The 13,621-nt window shown below is 39.1% G+C and overlaps 1 protein-coding gene across 2 annotated transcripts in view; it reads left to right on the forward strand.

The window, feature by feature from the left end:
- The window catches only part of LOC113517183 (protein daughterless), a 162,282-nt gene that overhangs the window by 14,922 nt on the left and 133,739 nt on the right, over positions 1-13,621 (forward strand). The gene's annotated exons all lie outside the window — the stretch shown is intronic.

A 13,621-nucleotide genomic window follows, 5' to 3' on the forward strand; every position in this document is an offset into this window, starting at 1 on the left:
CTTATCCACTAGTACGATACGTATTGTATTACCCTCTTGTTTATTAAAACTAAAACGGCCTACAAACCTATTTTACTTATTATTTTTGTTACTTGTTTTCAAATTGAGAATTTAAATTGATAGATAGATACTCTTTACTGTTTCCTCCAAAAGATTACAATAGTAAACTTATTATAAATACAAACAATTACAAGAAATAATCACAGTGAGAAAACAATGGGCGGCCTTATCGCTAAGAGCGATCTCTTCTAGGTAACCATTTAGCGCAGGGGAAAGGGATTGTTAGTAATGGGGTTTTATTATACAAAGCTAGCAATACAGGGTGTATTGCTAGCTCCCCCCTCCCCCCCTCCCAGGGTCCGCCAAGGTCACCCCGGGTCATCGTATTATAATCATGTATAATGTAAATTATAAACAATTCACTGAGCGCTTTATCAGTTTAATTTATTAACTCCAGAATATTAATTATCGTATCTTGTCGGCTGCATGTCGGCCGATAACCTGAGGTTACTACGTCTGTTCGCATGTTGGGTCGTATGTCACCGCAGTATCTCGGGAACTTGCGTGTAATTACTATTCCCACTACTGCGTTTACAACACATAATAAATATATTATTGTTGGCAAATAAATTGTTTATCCTCCCTCCCCCCTGCCCCTCCCCCTCCTAGGTCGTTGGGATTGATAATAATGGGACCAAGTTGCGCCATTACTAGCAATATACTCTGTCAGGTCTACCTCCATACGGTTCCCATTGATTACCATCGTAATTACTTCCTGGTGAATTCGTCACCAACAAATCCGACTTCATCTTCACCAATCTTGATAGCACTGGCGAACATAAGCCCCTTGGGGAGTTATGTTCGGATGCCAGTAGTTGCCAGGCTTGGCAGACAGACTGGCAACCGCAGTTCAGGCTTTAGAAATGTTTTAAAAGGAACGCTTTTGCCCAACTCTCGCCCTCCCTTAGTCGCCTCTTACGATACCCACGAGAAAAGAAGGGATGGCCCATCCTATGTCTGGACCACACGGCGATTTTAAAAGGAACGCTTTTGCCCATCCCTCGCCCTCCCTTAGTCGCCTTTTACGATACCTACAAGAAAGGAAGGGATGGCCCATCCTATGTCTGGACCACACGGTGATTTTAAAAGGAACGCTTTTGCCCATCCCTCGCCCTCCCTTAGTCGCCTTTTACGATACCTACAAGAAAGGAAGGGATGGCCCATCCTATGTCTGGACCACACGGTGATTTTAAAAGGAATGCTTTTGCCCATCCCTCGCCCTCCCTTAGTCGCCTTTTACGATACCTACAAGAAAGGAAGGGATGGCCCATCCTATGTCTGGACCACACGGTAATTTTAAAAGGAACGCTTTTGCCCATCCCTCGCCCTCCCTTAGTCGCCTTTTACGATACCTACAAGAAAGGAAGGGATGGCCCATCCTATGTCTGGACCAAATGTTTATAATGTTACTGACATTTAGAGATGTAATAACATGAAAATAATATCCAATGTAAACCGCTGTAATCACACGCTCGTTGGTAATTGCTCCGGCTCCAGTTACCGGCCCCTTTCTGATAAAAATGTTTGTTTTGAACGCGTCGCTGTTTGAGCGTGACTCATACACGCGTGTTGTGTACATACATACATATACACTGTGATGACACGCCGCGACCGTACGTAGCCTTATTAGGTTTTTTTTTTTTTAATAGGATGTAAATGGGACGTCGGTATACGCTGGGGACTGTTAATCAATTAACTCGCCGTGATGAGTTTATCAAGAATTAAGCAGGATAAATCTTATTCCAAGGATTTATTACAAGTGAAGACTTGTTTTTTGTTTTTGGCAAATTTTTTATGTCATGATTTAGGTGCAGGTGGTTAATGACGAAAAATAGCGACTCCATTTTTTTAATGGGTGATAATGGGATGGTAAACCCGCCTGTGCTAATGGTAATGGTGTGCTAAGACAGGGCAGTTAGCCTATCATGATGCATACACTGGGAATTTAGCACGATGGTTTTTATTTGGAACTACATGGAGGTCGACTTGACATATATGTATATTGCTAGCAATGGGATTGCTCATTGTTAGCAATATACATATATGTCACCGTAGTCCGCATTACTGATAATCGCCCTCCCCCCTAGCGACCCCATCTCTAACAGTATACTCTTTGTTAGACCGACGTCCACGTGGGGGACCATCGTGGTTAATTCTCAGTGTAATTTTGTCACGATGGGCCAACTAATTTGGCTTCATCCTAACTTATCTATTGGATTCGATTCTAAGCGTATACTGATAACGTGGATGGTGTTACCATTCCATGTTTCATCTATAAAACAACTCGCACTTCTTTCTCCAGCAATCTGGTAAAAATACATTCGAATTCAGAACCTGGTATTGACTAAAAAAAGAACATATCCTATTTATTATTAAGTGCGCGGACTCTATTGTTTTCATACTTATCCGGGCACTTGATGAGTCCCGCTTGTTGGCCCGGGACAAACAGAAGCCGGCGCTGTTTGCCCGGGACAAACGTGGCGCGAGTGTTTGTATTAGCGGTCGGTTTGGTTCGGCGCAGGTTTACGTAGTGGATGAACGCTTGTTGTAAATATTAGATTCTGAATTTTTCTAATCATGCGTAATATTGTATTACCGTCATATTAGCTGTAACGGTCATATTTTTCAATTTCAATTAGAATTAACTATAATTCCCTTCCATGATTTCAATTAGAATTAACCACGGCATTTTCCAGGGGGAACGACGTCCCCCCCCCCCCCCATAAGGGAGGTTTGATCAGTAGTTGCCACACTTGGCGTACGGGTTGGCAACCGTAGCTAGGCGGGAGGAAAGGGATTGTTAGTAATGGAGACTGAGAATCCCATTGCTAGCAATATACCCAACCAGGTCGACCTCTTCGCGGTTCTCCGCACTGGTGCTCCGCCAGCGTATCCCGTTAGCGCAGGCGGGGTTACCATACCATTTTCACCCATAAAAAAAAAACCCGTAGCTAGGCTTTGGGGATGTTTTAAGAGGGACGTTGCTGTCCATACATCGACCATGTAACCCCCTTTAGTCGCGTATTACGACTCCCACGGGAAAAGAGAAGGAAACTTTTTATATATTGATACAAGAAAGATTATTAAAAAAGAAACAGCGATTAGTTTAACAACTTGTTAGCAACCGTGGGCATTATCTCTGAAAGAAATCTTTTCCACCCATCCTGCTTTTAGAATTAATAAAAAAGCAAAGCAATACGAGTTTATCCATTACAAACAAACAGAGGGAGACTTTGTACATAAGTCGATTGCTTGGATACCTCTGTCCCATTCGTGTTTCTACTGTGAAGCAGTTGTGTTTGCATGGCTGTGTTTCGGTTTGAAGGGTGGGATATGGCGTGAATTTACAGGGTACAGAGGAATAACACCTGAGTCCTCAGGAATGGCAACGCATGGGGGGTATCATGAGCGAAACAGTATACTCCGTTATGTCCATGGTACTGCTCATGTCTATAGGCGACGGTTACCACTTTCCATCAGGTGGGCTGTTAGCTTGTTTGCCATTCTAAGTTGTATAAAAAAAAAACATTCTTGTTTGTAATATTATAGTATTGAAAAAAAATTACCGACTTTAAAGTTAATTAATTTTCGCAAAGGTTATGTACTTATATCCCAAGTAAAATCCGAAACCCCCAACCGAACTCCCCCTCGCGACTAGTACATGAAAAGTGCAATGCCGCCCCCCGTCGACGGTGTGTTAAGTACAGTCGTACGCAGCGGTACAATCGCGGTGCGGAGTGAAAACGGTGCAGTTAGTCATTACAGGCGCTGCTCTCCCGCCTGCACGTATTCTTAGTGCGGTCCTGCCCCTCTAGACAAGACTATCGGGGCCTGTAGATCCCGGGAGAATGGAACAGCCCTACTCACAAACAGGCAGACGGTCTAAGATTTATATATGTATATGTATATATATATATATATATATATATATATATATATATATATATATATATATAGAAACTGTTATCATTACATACTAAACTATTTGCCGGCCCTTCATACCCGAAGAGTTCCGAAAAAGCTCGACTAGTTCCAGGATCAATTCGTCATCCTTAACCATGTCTTAACTGTGACCGTGCTGCGAGCACCTACAGCTCGTGCTCTGTGAGTCGAGGCGTGCACTAAGTCTCGCGCTCGCATCACAGCCGCTCATGATTAAGGATCACGAATTGATCCTAAAACTAGTTGAGTTTCTCGATCTTATTACACGTAAATTAAGCCGATAGTATATAAATATTTTAATGTAGTAGATTACATTAAAATATTTGCCTCGAGTCTACAAATTTTGACCTGCGCGAAATCCTTTCAAATATACCATCCGTGATGATTCTAGGGATTTTGGGTTCCTTTCAGGGTACATAAAAACTTGTAAGTATTAAGTACAATTACTATAGTTAAAATAATTTTGTGGGTTTTAATTTTTATAAATAAAAGGGTAAGGTTTAGCTCATAAAATAGGAATAAAACACTCCAATAGTTAAATAGATGGATTCGATGTTCTAATGATTGAATGGGTAAATCAATATTATATTATGAATCATGATCATCGTCATATCAGCCGTTAACTGTCCTCTGTCGATCATAGATTTTCCCTATATGGAGAGTTTTGCCAGTAGTGGCCACGCTGGACAAGCCGGTTGGCAATTGTAAACGTTTTAAAAGAGACGCTGCTTCCCGTCCCTCGACCATTAATTCCCTTGGTCGCTTTTTTTTTTAACGGATGATAATAGAATGGTAACACCGCCTGCATTGACGGTATATGCTGGCGGGGTATTAGTGAGGGATGATAGGTGAGGTTGAAAAGGCAAGTCAATTAGCCCATCGTAATGAATACACCTGGAATTCAGTACGAATTCCAAGGAGGACTACGTGGAGGTCGACCTGATAAGGTTAATTGCTAGCAATGGAACTAGTAGTCCACATTACTAACAATCCCTCCCCCCCTTGGTCGCCTCTTACAACACTCACGGGAAAGGAAGAGGAGGCCTATTCTACGCGGGGACCACACGGCATATATCATGAATATATAATAAATAGCTTTATAAATTCATTATATTATAACAGTAATATAAGAAGTGAAATATTCGCCAAGCACTATGAATAAGGCCCCACCCTCCGTACTCGGTAATCACTTCACGGTCGACAATATTTGTTACATTACGACAAATCCGATCCGGCCCTCGTGTGTGCACCCTTAATTCAATGCCGTCCTCATCGCGCGCGCTCCCCGCTCATTGTGTTAGACAGGGACGGCTATATAAATATAATAAACCGGGAGCCGGCGTTCGTGGACCCGTGTAATTATTGAAATTAGCGTGAAGTCGCTTCGACGGTATTATTACACAGTTTTGGAATAGATGAGAATAGATAATATTGTAGTAAATTTAATTTTCTCTATTTTTATATTGGTCCTCCATTTTTTTTTGTATTTCTTTGGATTCGTACTAATCGGCGGTTTGTTCTATCTATTTGCACTGCAAGGGACTTGTATGTGAAAGATTTATTCATAGAATTGAAAATGGTAACCTTTTATAGGTTTTTTGTATAATAATGAAATGTTAAAATCTGTCCGCGCTATCAGTATACGCTAGCGGGGTACCAGTGAGGGATGATTGGTGAGGATGAGGCAGGTCAATTAGCCTATCGTGATGAATCCACCTGGGATTCAGCACGATAGCTTCCAGGAAGATCACGTGGAGGTCGACCTGATAAGGTATATTGCTAACAATAGGTCTGGTAGTCTTACTAACAATCCCCCCGCCTACCTTCTACAGGTTACGACTAACAGTACCATGGTGGGGGGAAAGGGATTGTTAGCAATGGAGTTTGACAGCCCTATTGCCAGCAATATGCTCTATAAGGTTGAGCTCCACGTTGTTCCCCCTGGAAACCATCGTGAACAATTCTTGTTGAATTCATCTCGATGGGCTAACTGATTTGCTTCATCCTCACCTATCATCCTTCACTGATGCCCCGCCGGTGTATACCGATAGCGCGGGTGGGGATGCCATTCCATTATCACCCAATAAAAAAAAACAGTACCTTGGTCATTCTGATGCCCGCGGTATCTACACCTCTTTCATTACCATTCCTGAAGACGTGAGTTATTCCTAAGTTACGCCTATAAATTGAAAGATTTTGCGTGAAAGATAGATTATCATTACAGTCGACCTGACTTCCTTCTCAATAGTTTCATCAGATCATTATCAAATAAAAAATAAATAAAACGCTTTTAGCAACCTCTAGCGCTCGCTGCTTGGCCAATTAGCAGAGGTATACAAGTAGAAGACTTTGTACAAATTTCTTCCTTTTGTCCGTCCATCTATGTTCAACATCTCGTAAACATTGATCACGTGGCCCCAATAAATATATACACATAAGGCCGCCGCCCGGCCACGTGCCGCGGGTCGTCTAGTTTTCGGCCACACCGTCGAGTGGCCACTCGATTAGTTACAGTTATGTTTCGCGTTTAATCGATTAATGTTTGTTATTTTACTTTGGTTGGATTAGAAAGAAATGCAAATTCATTGGATGCTAGCCACGCGCCCTGGCTTCACACGGGTGGCATTTAGGATGTATTGTACACACAATATATTTTACCAGAGGGAGATTTTGTACAAAAGTTGATGGTACCCAAGCACCTCTGTCCCATTCGTTATTCTACCGTGAAGCAGTTGTGTTTGCATGGCTGTGGCTCGGTTTATAGAGTGGGATATGGCAGTGAATTTACAGGGTACAGAGGAATAATACCCGAGTCCTCAGGAGTAGCAAAGCATAAGAGGTATTATAGGCAAGACGATATACTCTGTTATGTCCATGGTACTGCTTATGTCTATAGGCGACGGTTACCACTTTCCATCAGGAAGGCCGTCAGCTTGTTTGCCATTCTAAGTTGCATACAAAAAAAAACAGTAAAAAGTATTTAAATGACTGAAGCCCGTGTCAAGATCCGTTACGTGATTCAGAAGAAGTAAGTGGAGAAACAGTCTGATTTTGTTTTATAATATTTTATGTTTTGCCGAATTTAGTTATTATTATCTGCATGGTCACGTACAGTGCGGTTTCATAGGAGATTCCTCCTGCGAACGCTCAGGTTGTGGAATGATTTTCCTGTCAAGACTTCCCCTAGAAACTACAGCATGGGGTTCTTCAAAAAGGGCGTATTAAGTTTATTTAATGGTAGGCAACACGCGCGTCATATCCCTGGTGTTACATAGACTACAGTAACTCTGTATACCATGAGACAGGCTGTACGTTTGTTTGCTACTATAGTACTATAAAAAAACCGCTCCCCGAAAACTACTTGCGACGAAATTAATATGGGGTCAAAATGGAAGTTAACCGGATTTTAAAGAAAAAGAAGTAATAAAAAGGATTATCATATCCGTATTAGCGAAGAAATTGCGTATTATACACAAAAAAAAATTAAACTAATTGACAACCTCCTTTTTTTTAATAAAAAATAATACTAATAATACAAAAAAAAATACTATAATACTAAAAAATCCTACCATGTATCGACAATTGTCGGTGCCATAAATAGATTAATTACACATTATTATTTTTTACTTTATTATAACATGTCACCAATTTAACCCTAAAAAATTTAAAGCAATAAACACTCAAAATGGCGCGCGTGCAACACGTGTTTTGGCGGGAAATTTGTTTTTATTTCCACCCGCGCTATACGTATATGACACATATGAGGGCACCACTTGGATAAATTTTTTTCTTCTCGTCCATTCACCATGAAACTAGCGTTGATTTATGGACTTGTAGTCTATGGTCATCGAGCGAGGGGTGACTGGCTTAGGGATGATTCGAGAGTTCCATACATAGAGGATAGAGGGGTGCTTTTGTTGAGTTTTCATGGAGATAACCCAAATCGCGAGTAATAGGGATTCACTTAATTGTTTATTTGATCTTTTTATTCATTATTTATTTCACTAGAGGGTCGTTGGACTTGTCATTATTATTATTTAATATAATGTTGAATTTTTAACCGACTTTTAAATGAAAGAGTTCGGTATTAGACTATTTTTATTATAAATATACAACAACTATATTTATTATATATATCTCGATATTCACTTCCCTCGATAATAAGTCGAGTCTGGGGATTCTTGGCGTCGATATATCTAGCGACGTCCAGTTTTGTGGTCATCTGGAGGAAAAAGCTAAGATAGCTTCTAAAAAGTTGGGGGTGCTCAATAAGGTGAGACGGTATTTCACGCCAGAAAACCGCCTGAAACTGTATAAAGCTCAAGTGAGGCCACACATGGAATACTGTTCTCACCTGTGGGCAGGACCGCCACAGTACCAACTCCTTCCGTTAGACCGCATTCAAAGTCGGACAGCTCGAATTGTTGACGATCGGCGTCTTACTGTTCGGCTCGAACCACTGAAACTGCGTAGAGATGTTGCATCTTTGTGCATCTTCTACCGAATTTATCATGGGGAGTGCTCTGAAGAATTGTTCGGGGATTGATACCTGCTGCTGATTTTCACCATCGTACAACCCGCCATAAACTAAAATTTCATCCCAACCATTTGGACGAGCGGCGGTCTTCCACCGTGCGTTTTTCAAGGCACTTTCTTCTACGCACAACCATTCTTTGGAATCAACTTCCAGCAGCAGTATTTCCGAACTGATACGACAACATAACCTTCAAGAAAAGAGCATATTCCTTTTTAAAAAAGGCAGGCAGCACACCTGCAATGCCGTAGGTGTTGTGGGTGACCATGGGCGGCGGTAGTCACTTACCATCAGGTGAGCCGCATGCTCGTTTGCCCCCTGAGTTGTAAAAAAAAATATTTATGTTCGTTGCCACATAACTCTTTTAGTTGTAAACCGAATTGGAAAATTCTTGTTATCATTTGAAAGACTTATCTGAAAGGATATACTTATAGATTAGGTCCATGGAAATGTTATCAAAATTAATAGTTGAGTTTTTAAATCAAAACAACTGGTTTTGTTTTTGTTTCAGTCGAAATTGAAAAAGGTTTTTTTTAATTCATTTATTTAACACTTTATTGTACCAACATTACAGGATTTGTTGAACAATTTTCTATAAGTATATTGTAGTACAAAATGCGGTCTTATTGCTAAGCTATATCTTCTAGACAACCTTTGGGTAGAAAGAATTAAAGAATAAATATGTAGGTATTATATTATAGTATATTATATTAAGAAGATTTGGGAGTATTCTTTTGGAAATATCAAAGTATTTTGCCTGACAGACAACATACTGTGGAAATTCATTTTTCAGGGGTACAGAGGCCTAAATAACTCCACTTCTGTGGCAAGAAATACTGCAACACCCAACCTTATTCTCTGTACTGAAATATTAATACATTAAGTGGAGGCTTCCGTCCCGGCTCGCGTGCGCTCCGTGCCCGTCCCCGTCCCCGTCGCCGGCGGCGCGCCCGCCACTTAGACGTCGATGATGCTAACCGCTAGCTAACCGCTTTTTGATTGAGTGAATCGCTTCCCGTTGACCATTTCAGCTCCGTGTCAACCATTATACCTAGAGCAAATGAATGAATGAACACTCTTTATTGTTTCCTTCAAAGAATAATATAGATTATAAAACTTATTTTTAATGGGTGATTATGGTATGGTAACCCTGTCTGCGCTTTCGGTATACACTGGCGGGGCACCAGTGAGAGTTGATAAATGAGGATAAAAAGACAGGTTAGGTTAGGCAATCGTGATGATAACACTTGGAATTCAGCATGATGGTTTCCAGGGGGGACCGCGTGGAGGTCGACCTGGTTGGGTATATTGCTAGCAATGGGGCACTTATATCTCTCTCTATTATTAACAATCCCTCGATCTTTCCCAGATTATAAAAATTAACAAAAAACGCTTAGTTTTTAGCCTACATAAGTAGTACTTAAACCAGTATATTTTTCTCTGCAAGACGAGCTATTTCAATTGTTTTTATATTCAATTCAATCAATACTTATACGGTTTATTTTTTTAAATTTTGCATGTCTAATTGTGGCGAAATACATGGAGTTATACCTATTGTTGTTCTGTATAGTTACCATGTTTCATGTAAATAAACATTCATTCATTCATTCAATATTTAATATACATGTGCAGTCATAGATACATGTATTGTACTATACATACGCATACGCCGATGAATAACGAGGTATTTAGTAGGTAACTCTATATTGAAAGTATTTTAATTTAGACGGTGAATTCGTGTGTCTACAAGTAGATTTTTCATCGTAAACAGCGAGCAACCTGCAACAACAAGCAATAAATGCAACCTCATTGCAAACTAAAAATGTCACCTTCAGTTGTCACCAAATTTAATATGGAATATGGAACCAACGGAGTGGAGTGAAGACCTGAAATGCACTGCAGGAAGTCAGTGGATGCAGGTGTCTCTGGAGCGTTCTTTATGGCAGTCTATGGGAGAGGCTTATGTCCAGCAGTGGACGGATGATGGCTGAAATGATGATGATGATGATTACGGAACCAACACGAGAGTTAACCTTATCGATTTCAAGACAAAACTGTGATAATAGGTTTAGTATTAGGCGACGCAGTCGCGTAACATAGTTGTATAAAACGCAGTTGAATTTAAAAACTTTTAGAAATAGCTTAAAATTTGGACCGCGAGATATATGTCATTGCGACATCTATGTACACTACGTCTGTTTGCAAGGTAAATGAACACCATTTGTTAATTATTTAAAAATGATACAAAAAATTTTTATCTTCTTAATATTGAGCCACTAGATGGCGTTGTTTGTTATTTTACGTAGCGTGTGGATAGATATTAATATCTTAGCAACTTATAAAATTTGTACATGATTATATAAAATTTAAAATGTTTTTGAACTATAGAAATGTTTTAATAATGATTATGGGAATCGACCACCATATTCACGAGACTGTTGTTGCTAGGCGGCTTTAACTTTCCATTGGCGAACAGAAATCCGCATGAAAAGGCCGTTAAATATATTTAGAAATACGCAGCCAGCGGATTCCCCTGGGCCATTACACTGAACAATAATAAACAAAAACAAAGACAGTCCCCTGGCGCTGTAACGAATGTGCTCTGTTAACAAATTCGGACGATTAGTGGCGACAATCGCGAAATTAATTTACATAATAACAGCCTTTGTTCGTGCCTGTACCTTGGTTAATTGGGAATTAGTGGAATGGAGCGTCAGTCAGTACCCTGGCTCGGGCGGTGTCGTAGACTGTCGCAGACAGGGTAATGTAGTTGAAGTGACGAAATGTGTTAATATTAACAATATGATAGATAGATAGACATTAACACACTATACAGCAATAATTAATACAGCACAGATGACATATAAAAGCTAGTATATACTAGCTTATATCCGCGACTTTGTCCGCGTAACCGGGATATGTTTACTGACCAAGATAAAATAGAGCCTATATCCTTCTCCATTCAATACAAATTTGTTTATTATATTTATTCTTTTATATTAATTGTAGTCTGTTCTGTTCTATTCTATGCCAAATATACTAATTAGATAAGCCGTTAAGGAGTCATAAGATAACAAGCAAACTCACATACACATTTATAATATTAGTAAGGACTGATTGAGCAGGATAGAAATGTAATCCATGCCCTTCACCAACCTAATTATATGTAAGCAATAGCAAGTTTTACGACCGCTGGCTGAGCTATTAAAGCGCTGAGAAGGCGTAATAAACTCACTTTCACGTCCTACTAATATTATAAACTAGCTGTTTCTCCCGACTTTGGCTGCATTTGTATTTATGAAAATTCGAGTTTTATCGAACTCAACTTTATAAAAAAGCAACAGCTAAGTTTCTTGTCCATTCTCAAATAAAAAAAGAAGTGCTGCTGATAAAGATTTGTGTCAAAAAAAGCCGACTTAAATTGTGACAAAACCAGTTATTTTGATCTAAAAACCAAAATTACTGAACCGATTTTGATAATATTTTTATAGGATTAATCTGTAAGTATATCCTTTCAGATAAAAAAAAATTCTCTAAATGGTTTACAAATGACGAGTTGATGAGGTAACAAATACAAAAAAAAAATACAACCGAACTGAGGCCCTCTTTTTTGAAGTTGGTTGAAAAATGTTTAAGTGTTCTTAAATAAAAAAAAAATGTTTCTTATGTCTATAATGGATATTAGTGCGCATCGCTGTTCAATATTTCAGTAACCTATCCCGCCAAGTGGTCCCGTACATCAGCGCGGTATGCCGAGGGCTGACCGCACGCACGGTACAATAATTTTAATCGGCCTTTTATAAGCTTACACGCGGCTCGTTCGCGGCGCGCCGCCCGTTTCGGGGTTCCGCAATCACATATTAATTGGCTCTCTTATAGCTCAATACCAAAGGTTGCCTGCAAGAGATCGCTTTTAGTGATAAAGTCGCCCATTGTTACTATTTCTTGTAATTGTTTGTATTTATAATATGTTTACTATTTATTTATTGATTTAAAAATTACGCACCAAACTTACAGTCTCCCAAAAGGATCTTTTGGAGGAAACAATAACGAGTATGAGTTGATATCTATCTATCTATCTACCTTGTTCGTCTCATTAAAACGTTTTTGATAGTCATTAGTTGTTAATGTACCTATTAGCCTTTCGTACTGCGTACACCGTTCACGTGATGTATGACAGATTTTAAAATTCGTACTTTCGCTGCTCCTTAGGGAAGGCCTATGGATTTAATTTCATTTATTTAATTATTTATTTATTGGTACTTACTTGGTATTAATAGAATACATTACTTAATACAAAAAATTTTATGATCTGACTCTGCTTTTAAAAGAAAGCCCCAAGAGTCTTGCCTGTTCTTCTTACTTTCCGAAGGGACGGTAATGAAAAAGGGGATTATTTAAAAATGCTTAAATCAAATTTTACTGAAACAAAAATATTTCTTTATTGTATAATAATTTATGCGCAGCAACGGCTGCGTATATATATATATATATAGACACACAGCATTGGCTATATAATAATCATATGTGAAAATAGGTAATTACATTATTTGTGCTTATTAGAAAAATATTACACGGTACTGCACATGTCTATAGGCGACGGTTACCACTTTCCATCAGGTGGGCCGTCAGCTTGTTTGCCGTTCTAAGTTGTTTAAAAAAAAAAACAACAAAATATTTAGATTGAGGGACGGCATTTAATGACGTTCACTAAATTTCGTTTATTATTGACTTTTACGTTTACTCCAAGTTCACAATTTACCAATATTGTTTTTTGTACGTATTTTACTTATTTATTATGTACAAAAAATAATGCTGTTAAATTTATTTATTTACCAGATAATACCTTTCTATGTGCTAAGTTATGATATAACTTAGCACCTAGGAAGAAAAACGCGTGTACTAAATTTCATGGTTTTTGCATCCATCCATCCATTGTTATTAAGTTTCCCGTTTAAATGTTAATAGATTATCTAAATATTTTGAATATTATACAGAACCGTCCAGATCATGACTGGATCGGTAACTTTTTTAATCATTTCACTGTGCACTGCGGTACGTTTACGAGTACATGCATTATTTGTT

The sequence above is a fragment of the Galleria mellonella genome, unplaced genomic scaffold, assembly GCF_026898425.1.
Source record: "Galleria mellonella isolate WM207_F2 unplaced genomic scaffold, CSIRO_AGI_GalMel_v1 utg424, whole genome shotgun sequence".
NCBI lineage: Eukaryota > Metazoa > Arthropoda > Insecta > Lepidoptera > Pyralidae > Galleria > Galleria mellonella.